This window comes from Leptodactylus fuscus, chromosome 3, assembly GCF_031893055.1.
Source record: "Leptodactylus fuscus isolate aLepFus1 chromosome 3, aLepFus1.hap2, whole genome shotgun sequence".
Taxonomy (NCBI): Eukaryota; Metazoa; Chordata; class Amphibia; order Anura; family Leptodactylidae; genus Leptodactylus; species Leptodactylus fuscus.
The window spans coordinates 110,429,161-110,441,526 of NC_134267.1; positions in this window are offsets into that span (position 1 = coordinate 110,429,161).

The following is a 12,366-nucleotide window of genomic DNA, read 5'->3' on the forward strand; positions in this document are numbered from 1 at the left end:
CCGATCACCGCCCTCATGTGACGTTCAGGAGGGCGGCGATCGGGGAAACATGGCGGCGCCCGTGCCGCCGTTTACACACTGCGGTCACGTTTGACCGCAGTGTGTAAAGTGTTAACAGCAGCGATCGGCTCGGGCACCGACCGCTGCTGTTAGTGGCAGGTCCTGGCTGTATTATACAGCCGGCATCTGCCGTGTATGGAGCGAGCTCAGCGTGTGAGCTCACTCCATACATCCCCATGCGACCCATGACGTACAGTTACGTCAAGGGTCGCTAAGGGGTTAAGGCAATTGCTACAATCACACGATTCCTGTAACTGTCAATGAGACTTCTGCATTTCTCAGCAGGTATTTTGGCCCACTCCTCATTAGCAAACTGCTCCAGTTGTCTCAGGTTTGAAGGGGGCCTTTTCCAGACGCCATGTTTCAGCTTTTCCAAAGATGCTCAACAGGATTTAGGTCAGGGCTCATTGAAGGCCACTTCAGAATAGTCCAATGTTTTCCTCTTAGCCATTCTTGGGTGTTATTAGCTGTGTGTTTTGGGTCATTATCCTTTTGCAAGACCCATGACCTGCGACTGAGACCAAGCTTTCTGACACTGGGCAGCACATTTCTCTCTAGAATCCCTTTGATAGTCTTGAGATTTCCTTGTACTCTGCACAGATCCAAGACGCCCTGTGCCAGATGCAGCAAAGCAGCCACAGACCATGTTTCACAATAGGGACAGTGTTCTTTTCAAGATATGCTTCATTTTTCCGTCTGTGAACATAGAGCTGATGTGCCTTGCCAAAAAAAGTTTGATTTTTGCCTCATCTGTCCATAGGACATTATCCTAGAAGCTTTGTGGCTTGTCAGCATGTAGTTTGGTTAGTATTACTTTTGTCAGATTCAAGTTATTTCTGTGACCATTCTGGGTTTTTCTTTCATTAAATGAGAGGTATCAACAATTTTTTCCACATGTGTATCTGAATGCAGCTATGTGCTTAGGCCACTGGAACTTTTACTTTGATGTAAAGATGTGTTCACATGATGCAGTTTTATGTAAAAAAAAACAACAACACACAGTTAGACAGAATAATGTCCCATAGCGGCCCCTGCACACAGTCTCATAGCAGCCCCTGCACAGAGTATTATTTCTCATAGTGGCTCCTGTATACGGTAGAATGTCCCACAGTGGCCCCTGCACACTGTATTATGTCTGATAATAGCCCCTGACTATGGAAATAGCGGCCCATCCAAAGAGTGTAATATTCCAACTATTATAATATTCCAATTTTTACCACTCACTAGCCATTATTATAACTGTATATAATAAGTGGAGGGCCAAAAGAGGTGACAAACATAAAAAAAACAATGTTATTTACCTTCCCTGTGCTCCGCAGCATCTGTGAGTTCATAGGGATCATGTCCGGCGTCATTATGCGTAATGACGCAGGACGTTAAAGGGGTTGTCCCACGTCGCATACTTACCAGTCTTCGTTTCTGTGAATTCTTCTGTCTTCCGGCTTTGTCTCGTCATTGGTGGGCGGGGTCACATATGCAAAGCCAAGCGGCGAGATGCCGCCGGCCCTGCGTGCGCGCTCATAGATCAGTCTAGCCTTAACAGTGCAAATACAGACCCGGCAGGGTGTCGGGTCTGTATTCGCATTGTGAAGGCTAGACTGGTCTATGAGCATGCACGCAGGGCCGGTGGCATCTCGCTGCTTGGCTTTGCATATGTGACCCCGGAGCGGAATAACAGCATCGCTTCTGCCTCTGTAAAGTTTGAAACACAGACATTTTTGACTCCTCACTTCTCCACGCATCCAACCGCTATATATATCCTATTAATATTATAAATGTGAAAGTTTGTGAGTTTGTGGGTTTGTGTGTTTGGATGTTTGCATGTTCGGATGTTTGTTCCTCAATCACGGAAAAACCGCTCCACCGATTTGGCTGAAATTTTCCACAAACATAGTTAATACACCCGATTAAACAATAGGCTACTTTTTGTCACAATAGCGCACATACGTTTGTGCCAGGACCCCCACAAAACCCAAACTCGCACCACCATCTCTGCAATCTCACACATTTTGGACCATAGCAAGCCCCAAAATTCATATTGCCCTCTACAGCCTCGCCCCTAACCCCACACAATCACATATACATATACTTTACCACTTTATCACTTTACTTTATCACCTTACCGATACTCCAGGAGGCTCTCTTTAACGCTCCGGAGCAGCCATGTTTGCCGACCACCACTACTCTGACAATCCGTGACACCGCCCACCCATGTCAATACCCCTAGGCGGTCTAATAAATGCAAAAAAAAAAGTTTAAAAAAAAGTAAAAAAAAATATAAAAAAAATAAAAAGGATTAAAAATTCAAATCACCCCCCTTTCCCTAGAACACATATAAAAGTAGTTAAAAACTGTGAAACACATACATGTTAGGTATCCCTGTGTCCAAAATCGCCCGCTCTACAAAGCTATACAAATATTTTTCCTGTTCGGTAAACGCCGTAGCGGGAAAAATGGTCAAAAGTGCCAAACTGCCATTTTTTCACTGTTTTGATTCTGATAAAAATTTGAATAAAAAGTGATCAAAGCAATGACATTTCCCGAAAATGGTAGAACTACAAAGTGCAACCGGTCCTGCAAAAAAAGACGCCCTATACATCCCCGTACACGCACGTATAAAAAAAGTTACGGCTGTCGGAATATGGCGACTTTTCAAAAAATAATTTTTTAACACAGTTTTGGATTTTTTTAAGGGGTCAAAATGTAAATAAAACCATATAAATTTGGTATCCCCGGAATCGTAACGAAACAAAGAATACAGGGGACATGTCATTTTGGTTGCACAGTGAACGCCGTAAAACCAAAGCCCGTAAGAAAGTCGCAGAAATGCATTTTTTCTTCAAATCCACCCCATTCTGAATTTTTTCCCTGCTTCCCAGTACATTATATAGAATAAATAATGGTGGCATCATGAAGAAAAATTTGTCCCAGGAAAAATTAAGACCTCATATGACTCTGGGAGCGGAGAAATAAAAAAGTTATGGGGTTTAGAAGGAGGGGAGTCAAAACCGAAAATCAAAAAATGCCATCGGCAGGAAAGGGTTAACTTCAAATACTTCTGTCCCAAAGTCACTATGTAAAGTTTCTCACAACACCGTATATATAGCAGCTCAAATACAAATTACATCCAACACAAAAGTCTCACGTATTCTCTGAATTACAGAAAAAAACAAGATAGAAACTTACATTTCATATCCCATACCTTATACACAGTACGAAAACCTAACCCATGCCTGTATATACCCACTTCTACAATCACCGCAGACGAAGTCGCGGGTCACAGCTAGTATATATATATATATATATATATATATATATATATATATCTATATATATATATATATATATATATATATATATATATATATATTGTAGGCAAGTGGAGGGAAAGGTGGTGGAGGGAAGGTATATCCCATTGAGATGGCTCCTCGCCACTAGGTAAATGATGAATCCAGTTCCGGGTGTTGGGTGTAGTCATAGACCCAGGTTCCAAGCTCTGGCCCTGAGTTTTCTTAGAACCCATTTGGAGCCTTAACCCTGTGAAGACAGGAGGGTGTGTCTGATTTTCATTGCTGCTGCTACTGAAAGCTGAGGACCCAAACCCAGTGTAGCTGGGGAGAACCAGAAGGGCCAGCCTGCTAAGTTTGTGGACTGCATTGCCTTGTGGCTGAAGTAAGCCTTTTCTTTTCCTTTTTGCTGAAGAAAGCTGTTTATGTTGAACTTTGTGAATTTGCTCCTAATAAACCGAACATCCGTTGAACCTGAAGACCAAGCTTCACGTGTGTTTTACTTGCCTGACAACCAGCCCCAAGCACCTGCTTTTACATATGGTGGAGGATGCGGGCAGGCAAGTGTCGTTGTTTGGCGCAACAAACCATTGAAGTTGGCAGTTTCAGCTTTGTATGTCGTGGGTGGAGGCCACCACAGCGCCAAAGGACAATACTAGAGCTATGGAGGAGTTGGTCCAGCAGTTGGTGCGCTCTACTGTGCAACAGCAAGAGATGAATCACTTGCTGATGGAGCAAATGGCAGCTCTCCTGAAAATGCAACAAAGAAGAAAATGCCAGCTACGTCGTATGCAACAAAGAAGAAAATGCCAGCTACGTAACACGTTGGGTAGAAGTTCACCTACAGCCGAGTCTCTCCAGAGGATGGTGTTTGATGCCTATATATGGTGAGCTGAAGTATTTGTTTTTTGGATTTTATCTCCTGAAAATGGTTGCAGCAAAGACAGGTGTACCTGTAGCCGCTCCTGTCCATGATGTCCGGGAAAAGGTACATGCCTCATTACAAAAAATGTCTGCTGAGGGCAATGTGGAAGCATACCTGACTATATTTGAACGCACTGCAGACAGAGAAAAGCTGCCTAAGGAGCAGTGGGCGTAGGTACTGGCTCCCTACCTGACTGGCGAGCCGCAAAAGGCATATTTTGATTTGACTGTACAAGACTCTAAGGACTACAGCAAGTTGAAAGCCGAGATACTTGCCCGTTTAGGAGTCAGTGTGGCAGTCCAGGCGCAGCGGGTGCAGCAGTGGTCCTTTTCTCTGGAAAAACCGCCACGGTCCCAGATGTATGACCTGATCCATCTAGTCCGAAAATGGTTACGGCCTGAGACGCTTACCCCAGAACAGATGGTGGAGAGAGTTGCAGTGGATCACTATGTTAATGCTCTCCCTGCTCCATTACAGCGCTGGGTTATCCAGGGAAGTCCAGACAACACAGACAGACTTGCTGAGTTGGTGGAGAGGTACATTACCGCTGAAAATTGTGCCTTACATCCAACTAGGGAGAAAACTCCCCTGCAGACACCCAGGACTGTCCCCAGGGTTGGTAAAAGGTGGTGTCAGCCGACCAAGGGACATATTGCTGCACACTGTCTTGTAGAGCAGGAGCCCATAGACTGCAGCTTGGCACAACACTGCTCTATGTTTGCCCACCCAGTATGCAGCGCCATAACCGTTGACCTGGACAGACCCCAAAGGTGTCAGCTTACTATTAATGGCACCAAAGTCATGGCACTACTGGACTCAGGGAGTCTGGTAACTCTGGTCAGAGATGAACTATTACCTGTTTTGTGTGACCCGGGGCAAGTTATGGGAGTCATGTGCATACATGGGGACACAAAGAACTATCCGGTGGCTCAAGTACATATTGAGACTGTGTGTGGGAGTGTCACCCATAAAGTGGGCGTGGTTAAAAACCTGCTGTATGAGATGATATTGGGGCAGGATTTTCCTTTATTTTGGGAATTATGGGATACGCTGTCACCTTCTGATGTAAAAATGTCGGTTGCAGATAGGGGGTCTTCAGGGCGTGAAGAAAACGCTCAAGGGACAGATAATTTTCCTATGGCGGTGTTATTAGGGGATGAGGATGAGCCCACAGATACGGAGTCAGTACTCCCAGACCTTGAAGTATCGAGGGTTAACTTTGGGACTGCACAACTACAAGATCCCACCCTAAAAACCGCATTTGAAAGTGTGACAGTTCTAAATGGTGTACCCCAGGAACCAGGGGCTGAACGGCGGTATCTGTATTTTGAGGTGCAAGACAACTTGTTATACCGTGTGACAAGGGTTAATGATGAAACTCTAGAACAGCTACTGGTTCCTAAACCATACAGGAAAATGGTGTTGGATATGGCCCACTCACATGTATTAGGGGGTCACTTAGCGGCAGACAAGACCAGAGAACGAATTTTTCAAAGGTTCTATTGGCCAGGGTGCTATAAAGAAATAGAAAACTACTGTAGGTCTTGTCCAACCTGCCAGGTAAATGCTCCTGTTGCACATTTCAGGAGTCCCTTGATACCCTTGCCTGTCATTGAGGTTCCGTTTGAACGGATTGCTTTGGATATTGTAGGGCCCTTGGTGAAGTCAGGCAGAGGGCATCAATATATTTTGGTTATACTGGACTATGCCACCAGGTATCCAGAGGCGGTCCCGTTGAGAAAACCTACAGCCAAGTGCATAGCCAGGGAGCTGTTTCATATGTGCACTAGGGTGGGGATTCCCAAGGAAATCTTGACAGACCAGGGTACGCCTTTTATGTCTAAGGTCATGAAGGAACTGTGTAAGGTTTTTAAAATCAGACAGTTAAGAACCTCTGTGTACCATCCCCAAACCGACGGCCTGGTAGAAAGATTCAACAAAACCCTAAAGGCAATGTTAAAAAAGGCGGTTGAAAAAGATGGAAAAGATTGGGATTGCCTATTACCGTATTTGCTATTTTCTATTAGGGAAGTTCCTCAGGCCTCTACAGGGTTCTCCCCATTTGAGCTATTATACGGTAGACATCCCCGTGGTATTTTAGACCTTGCCAAGGAAACATGGGAATCTGAGTCCATGCCATACCGCAGTGTTATAGAACATGTGGCAAACATGCAGGAGAGAATCTCCAAGGTAATGCCCATAGTAAAAGAGCATTTACAGAAAGCACAGGAAGTGCAAAAATGTGTATATAATCGCTCTGCTAGAGTGAGAGTGTTCAGTCCTGGGGACCGGGTCCTAATACTTGTTCCAACTGTAGAAAGCAAGTTCCTGGCTAAGTGGCAGGGCCCTTTTGAGATATTGGAAAGGGTTGGAGAGGTAAATTACAAGGTGCACCAACCAGGAAAAAGGAAACCCATACAGATTTACCATGTAAATCTGATCAAACCCTGGAGAGAAAGGGAGTCCTTGGCCACGGTAACCTCCCCTTCCACAGTTGTAGAGTCAGAACACCACAAAGTTGGAATAGCAGAGACTCTGTCCACTTTCCAGAAACACGAAACAAGAGAATTCTTGCAACACAACAAGGAAATGTTTTCTGGTTTACCAGGGTGTACCACTGTGATTGAGCATGAGATCATTACAGAACCACACGTAAAAGTAAAACCCTATAGGATACCTGAGGCCCGTAGGAAGATTGTTTCAGAAGAGGTGAAGAGGATGTTATCTCTGGGTGTGATTGAAGTGTCCAAGAGTGACTGGTCTAGTCCCATTGTACTGGTTCTCAAACCTAATGGGACTTGGCGTTTTTGTAATGATTTTAGAAAGCTTAATGAGGTTTCAAAAATGGATGCTTACCCTATGCCGCGGGTAGATGAGCTCATTGAAAGGTTGGGCCCAGCCAGGTACATAACCACCCTAGATCTGACAAAGGGGTATTGGCAGATATCACTGGCTAAAGATGCCAGGGAGAAAACTGCGTTTTCCACCCCTGACGGTTGTTTCCAATATGTCAGGATGCCATTTGGTTTGAAGGGAGCTCCTGCCACCTTCCAAAGGGCAATGGATACCATCCTTGCCCCACACACAGAATATGCGGCAGCCTATCTGGACGATATAGTTATTTTTAGTCTGGATTGGAACAGCCATTTGAACAAGGTTCAGGCTGTTTTGGATGCTCTTAAAAAAAACAGGGTTTACGGCCAACCCAGAAAAATGTGCCATAGGCATGGAGCAGGCGAGGTATTTAGGCTATGTGGTAGGGAGGGGCTTGATTAAACCCCAAAATAATAAAGTAGATGCCATACAAAGCTGGCCTCGCCCCCTCACAAAAAGACAGGTAAGAGCATTTTTAGGAATCGTGGGGTATTATCGGCGGTTTGTACCTAATTTTGCTAGTATGGCAGCACCTCACTAAGGGAAGAAAATCAGTGATGGTACAGTGGTCACCTGAGGCAGAGAGGGCTTTTCAGAGTCTTAAAACAGCCCTGTGTAGACAACCAGTCTTAATAGCACCAGACTTCTCAAAAGATTTTATAGTGCAAACTGATGCCTCCGAGGTCGGCTTAGGAGCTGTATTGTCACAAGAACTCAATGGGGAGGAACACCCGGTGATGTATCTAAGCCGGAAATTAAGTTCTGCAGAGAGGAACTATTCCATTGTGGAAAAAGAGTGCCTAGCAGTTAAGTGGGCCCTGGACTCATTGCGATATTACCTCTTAGGCAGAAAATTCAGGCTAATCTCTGATCATGCTCCACTATAATGAATGAGTAAAAATAAGGGGAATAATGCGAGAGTGACACGCAGGTTTTTGCTGTTGCAGGATTTTGACTTTACAGTCGAGCATAGACCCGGAAAGGCTCATACAAATGCAGACGCCTTGTCTAGAACCCATTGTTTTTTTTCTAAAGGTGCCCAGCCCTACGGCTTTGGGCAGAGGGGGAGGATATGTAGGCAAGTGGAGGGAAAGGTGGTGGAGGGAAGGTATATCCCATTGAGATGGCTCCTCGCCACTAGGTAAATGATGAATCCAGTTCCGGGTGTTGGGTGTAGTCATAGACCCAGGTTCCAAGCTCTGGCCCTGAGTTTTCTTAGAACCCATTTGGAGCCTTAACCCTGTGAAGACAGGGGGGTGTGTCTGATTTTCATTGCTGCTGCTACTGAAAGCTGAGGACCCAAACCCAGTGTAGCTGGGGAGAACCAGAAGGGCCAGCCTGCTAAGTTTGTGGACTGCATTGCCTTGTGGCTGAAGTAAGCCTTTTCTTTTCCTTTTTGCTGAAGAAAGCTGTTTATGTTGAACTTTGTGAATTTGCTCCTAATAAACCGAACATCCGTTGAACCTGAAGACCAAGCTTCACGTGTGTTTTACTTGCCTGACAACCAGCCCCAAGCACCCGCTGTTACAATATATATATATATATATATATATATATATATATATATATATATATATATATATATATAAACCCCCGAGTATAATAATCGGAGCTCCAGGGGAGATGAGAGAACATAATAAACACTGTTACTCACCTCTCCGGGACCCGATGTTAAAGAGGACCTTTCACAAGTTTGGACAAAGGCAGTTCTATATACTGCTGGAAAGCTGACAGTGCGCTGAATTCAGCGTCAGTCCCCAGCATCCGCCTCTCTATTACAGCGGATGCTGGGGAGTGTTAGACGCCGGCACAGGTGAAGCCAGCAACATCGCTATGCTTCTGCCCTGCATGAAGCCAGCAGCGGCAGAAGCGATGCTGTTATTCCGCCCCCCGCCCCGGAATAGTAGCATCGCTTCTGCCGCTACTTGCTTCATGCAGGGCAGAAGCATAGAGATGTTGCTGACTTCACTTGTGCCGGCGTCTAACCCTGTATTGGCGGCCCCTTTCCCCAAAGGGTAAACTCCCTCCCACCAAGCCCGCTCCCGTGCACTTAGCCCCTCCTCCTGAGAGCAGGCAGACACATCACTTGACTCAGGAGCAGCTAGGTCAAGGCTGTGGCCACAAAAAAATGAATAAAGTAAGATAGTGGCCAAACAAAGCAATTTTGCTGAAGCAGTGTATTTAGGAAAAGTCTTACATTGACAATAACTAGCAGTATAGATAGGATCCTTGTGACCGGACAACCCCTTTAACTCCTATCAGCAGTCTCTTACTTCAGGCAGAAGCGCCTGCAGGACACAGAGCCACTCGGAGCGCAGGAAATGCGAATAACATTGGCTTTTTATTTTTCATCACCTCCCCTGGGGCTCCACTTATTATACTCTGTGGCCTGAAGAGACCCTAGAGCAGGGGTAGGCAACCTTTTTTGTTCGGCGTGCCGATTGAAATTAAAAAATCAAAGATGAGGTCCTCGGAGTGCCGGGCAATAATTGTAAAGCCGACGACACCTACACTAAAGTCATATAGCACAGGGGTGCTGTCATACTGTGATCCAAGCCACATGCGCTTACCACTATTTGCCTCGATACACATGTTCTTTTCCATTAGAAGCAATGTAAGTACATGCGTAACCCACAATTTGTGGTAATGTATATGGCTGGGAGCAGAGTAAGTTCATACCTGTAAATCTGACACACAATGTACCTGTATGCTCCATCCAGTCCTCGGCTGTTAGTAACTTCAGTATTCTGTAAGGGAGCGTTCACACTACCGTCGGTGTCCGCTGCTAATGTCCGCACAAGATTTTGAGCAGACATTAGCAGCGGACACTAGCTGTTGGACACAGACGATAGTGTGAACGCTCCCTAAGTGAAACGCAGATTAATTTCAGTCACTTTTAGTTCCTGGCGGTGCAGTAACAGCAAAACCCCAGCCAGGAATTAATCGGGGTTACACTTTCAACAAAGTGGCCACACTGGTGCCCAGGAACTGGATTTGGCTATAATTGCATCTAGTTACAGTGTCACCACCCAATAGAATCACACTAAGGCTGAGGCCCCACATTACAAAAATGCAGCTTTTTTTTATTGCAGATTTAGCTGCGTTTTAATCCCGTCAAAGCCAAGACTGGCTAGAAAACGAATGGGAAATATATAGGAAGCTTCTTATATGTCTCCCTCCTGCTCAATCTACTCCTGGCTTCGGCTAAAAAAAAAACAGCAAAATCTGCAACAAAAAAAAAAGCTGTTTCTGCAACGTGGGGCTTTAGCCTAAGGCTGAGGCACAGGGAACACAGCTTTTTTTGTTACATATTTTGCTGTGTTTTTCTGAGTTTAAGCCACGAGTGGATTGAGCAGAAGGGAGACATATAAGAAGCTTCCTATATATTTCCCATTCCTTCTGTAGCCATTTTTAGCTTTGGTTGAAATAAACCGCATCAAAAACGCTGCGTTTCTGCAACGTAGGGCCTCAGCCTTACGCCTCCTGCATACAAGTGGCACGCATGTGGTTTTCACTGACCTATATGTTAAAAATGAATTGACAGGGCTGCAAATGCAGACAGATATAGGGTATGTATAGGACAGATATAGGGTATGTATAGGACAGATATAGGACCTGCTCCATAGTTTTCAGCTCTTCAATTTGGCCCAGATACACAGCCACAGAAAGAATGGCTGTATATATGGGTCAATTGAAATATATAGGTCTGTACTTTTATCCAAAGTTGTAGATAAAGAGTCTGGTCATGTGCATTGCAGGTTACAACTCCATGTACCTCATATTAATAGCAGTTAACCCCATCATGTCCCTGACATTAACCCCCTGTGTGCTTTACATAAGGGGCACTGATATGTGAGACATATGGAGGTAATAAGTGAATATCTTCATTATATAGGTCCTTCATTAGTACCCCCATATGTCTCACACATCAGTAACACTTATGTGAGCCACACAGGGTTAATGTGAGGGACATGATGGGGTTAACTGTTATTAATGTGAGGCACATGGAGTTACTAACACTAAATTAATAACCCCAAATGCCTGACAGTAATAAGAATAGTTAGTAACACACACGTACCTGGTGTTGTGTGTGCTTTCACTTTGCTCCCCGGAGCTGTCTCTCCTCCTCAGGGCTGCAGAAGGCAGGAGCTCCTCCTCACATGTAGCAGCAGGTCCAGGGAGCCCTTATCCTGTACAGTAAGAGGCTCACCTCTGATTGGTGGCAGGGAGAGAAGGGGGCGTGTCCTATACCGCAGCTCTACCAGAGCACTGAAAGGACGCTCTCTCTCTCAATTTTAGTGTGAAGTCTCAGGCTGGCTGCCGTGCCAGCAAAATATGCCTCACGTGCCAGTCTTGGCACGCGTGCCAGGGGTTGCCGACCCCTGCCCTAGAGTATAATAATAGCTGCTTCGTTTCAGACGTGTTTGGTCCGATCGAAACAGCCCAGAGATGACTCAGGCTGCCGTGCCAGGGAAATAAGGCTCGCATGTCACTCTTGGCACACGTGTCAGGGGTTGCTGATACCTATGACAGTATAGAAAAAAATACACAAGTGTTGCTACTACCATAGTAGAATGTCCTCCAATGAATAAAAAAACTTTAGAGCACATAGAGCAGAAATAGGCTGCACGTACCACCGGACTGTTGTACGAGGTAAAGTAATATGCAAAAAGAGCAGCAGCAGCGCGATCGGTAAGTATAATAGCATTTTTTTTGTTTTATAATAGGCCGCTACCTGCTGTAGTGTCTCCAGCATAGCTGCCTATTTACCATCACTGCCACCCCTGCTTCCCCTTGTACTATAGACCGCGGAGGCCGGCAGTGAATAGGCCCAGGCCAAGCCGCGATCCCACTGCCGCTCTTTTCAGACCCCCGAGTATAATAATCGGAGCCCCAGGGGAGGTGAGGGAACATAATAAACAATGTTACTCACCTCTCCGGGATCCGATGTTACTCCTAGCAGGCTTCAGGCCTATATGGTAATGCCCACGTGGTCTGGTATATTACCATATAGGCCCAAAGCCTGTGCTAGCAGTACCATATAGGCCCAAAGCCTGCTAGGATTAAAGAGGATCATTCATGGGTTTGGGCAAAGGCAGTTTTAATTCAGCACACTATCGGCTTTTCCGATCTGTGCCCTGGGTGAAGACTGTGAAGAGCTACGGTACCGGTACCGATAGCTCTTCAACCGGGGCACAGATCAGGAAAGCTGACAGTGCG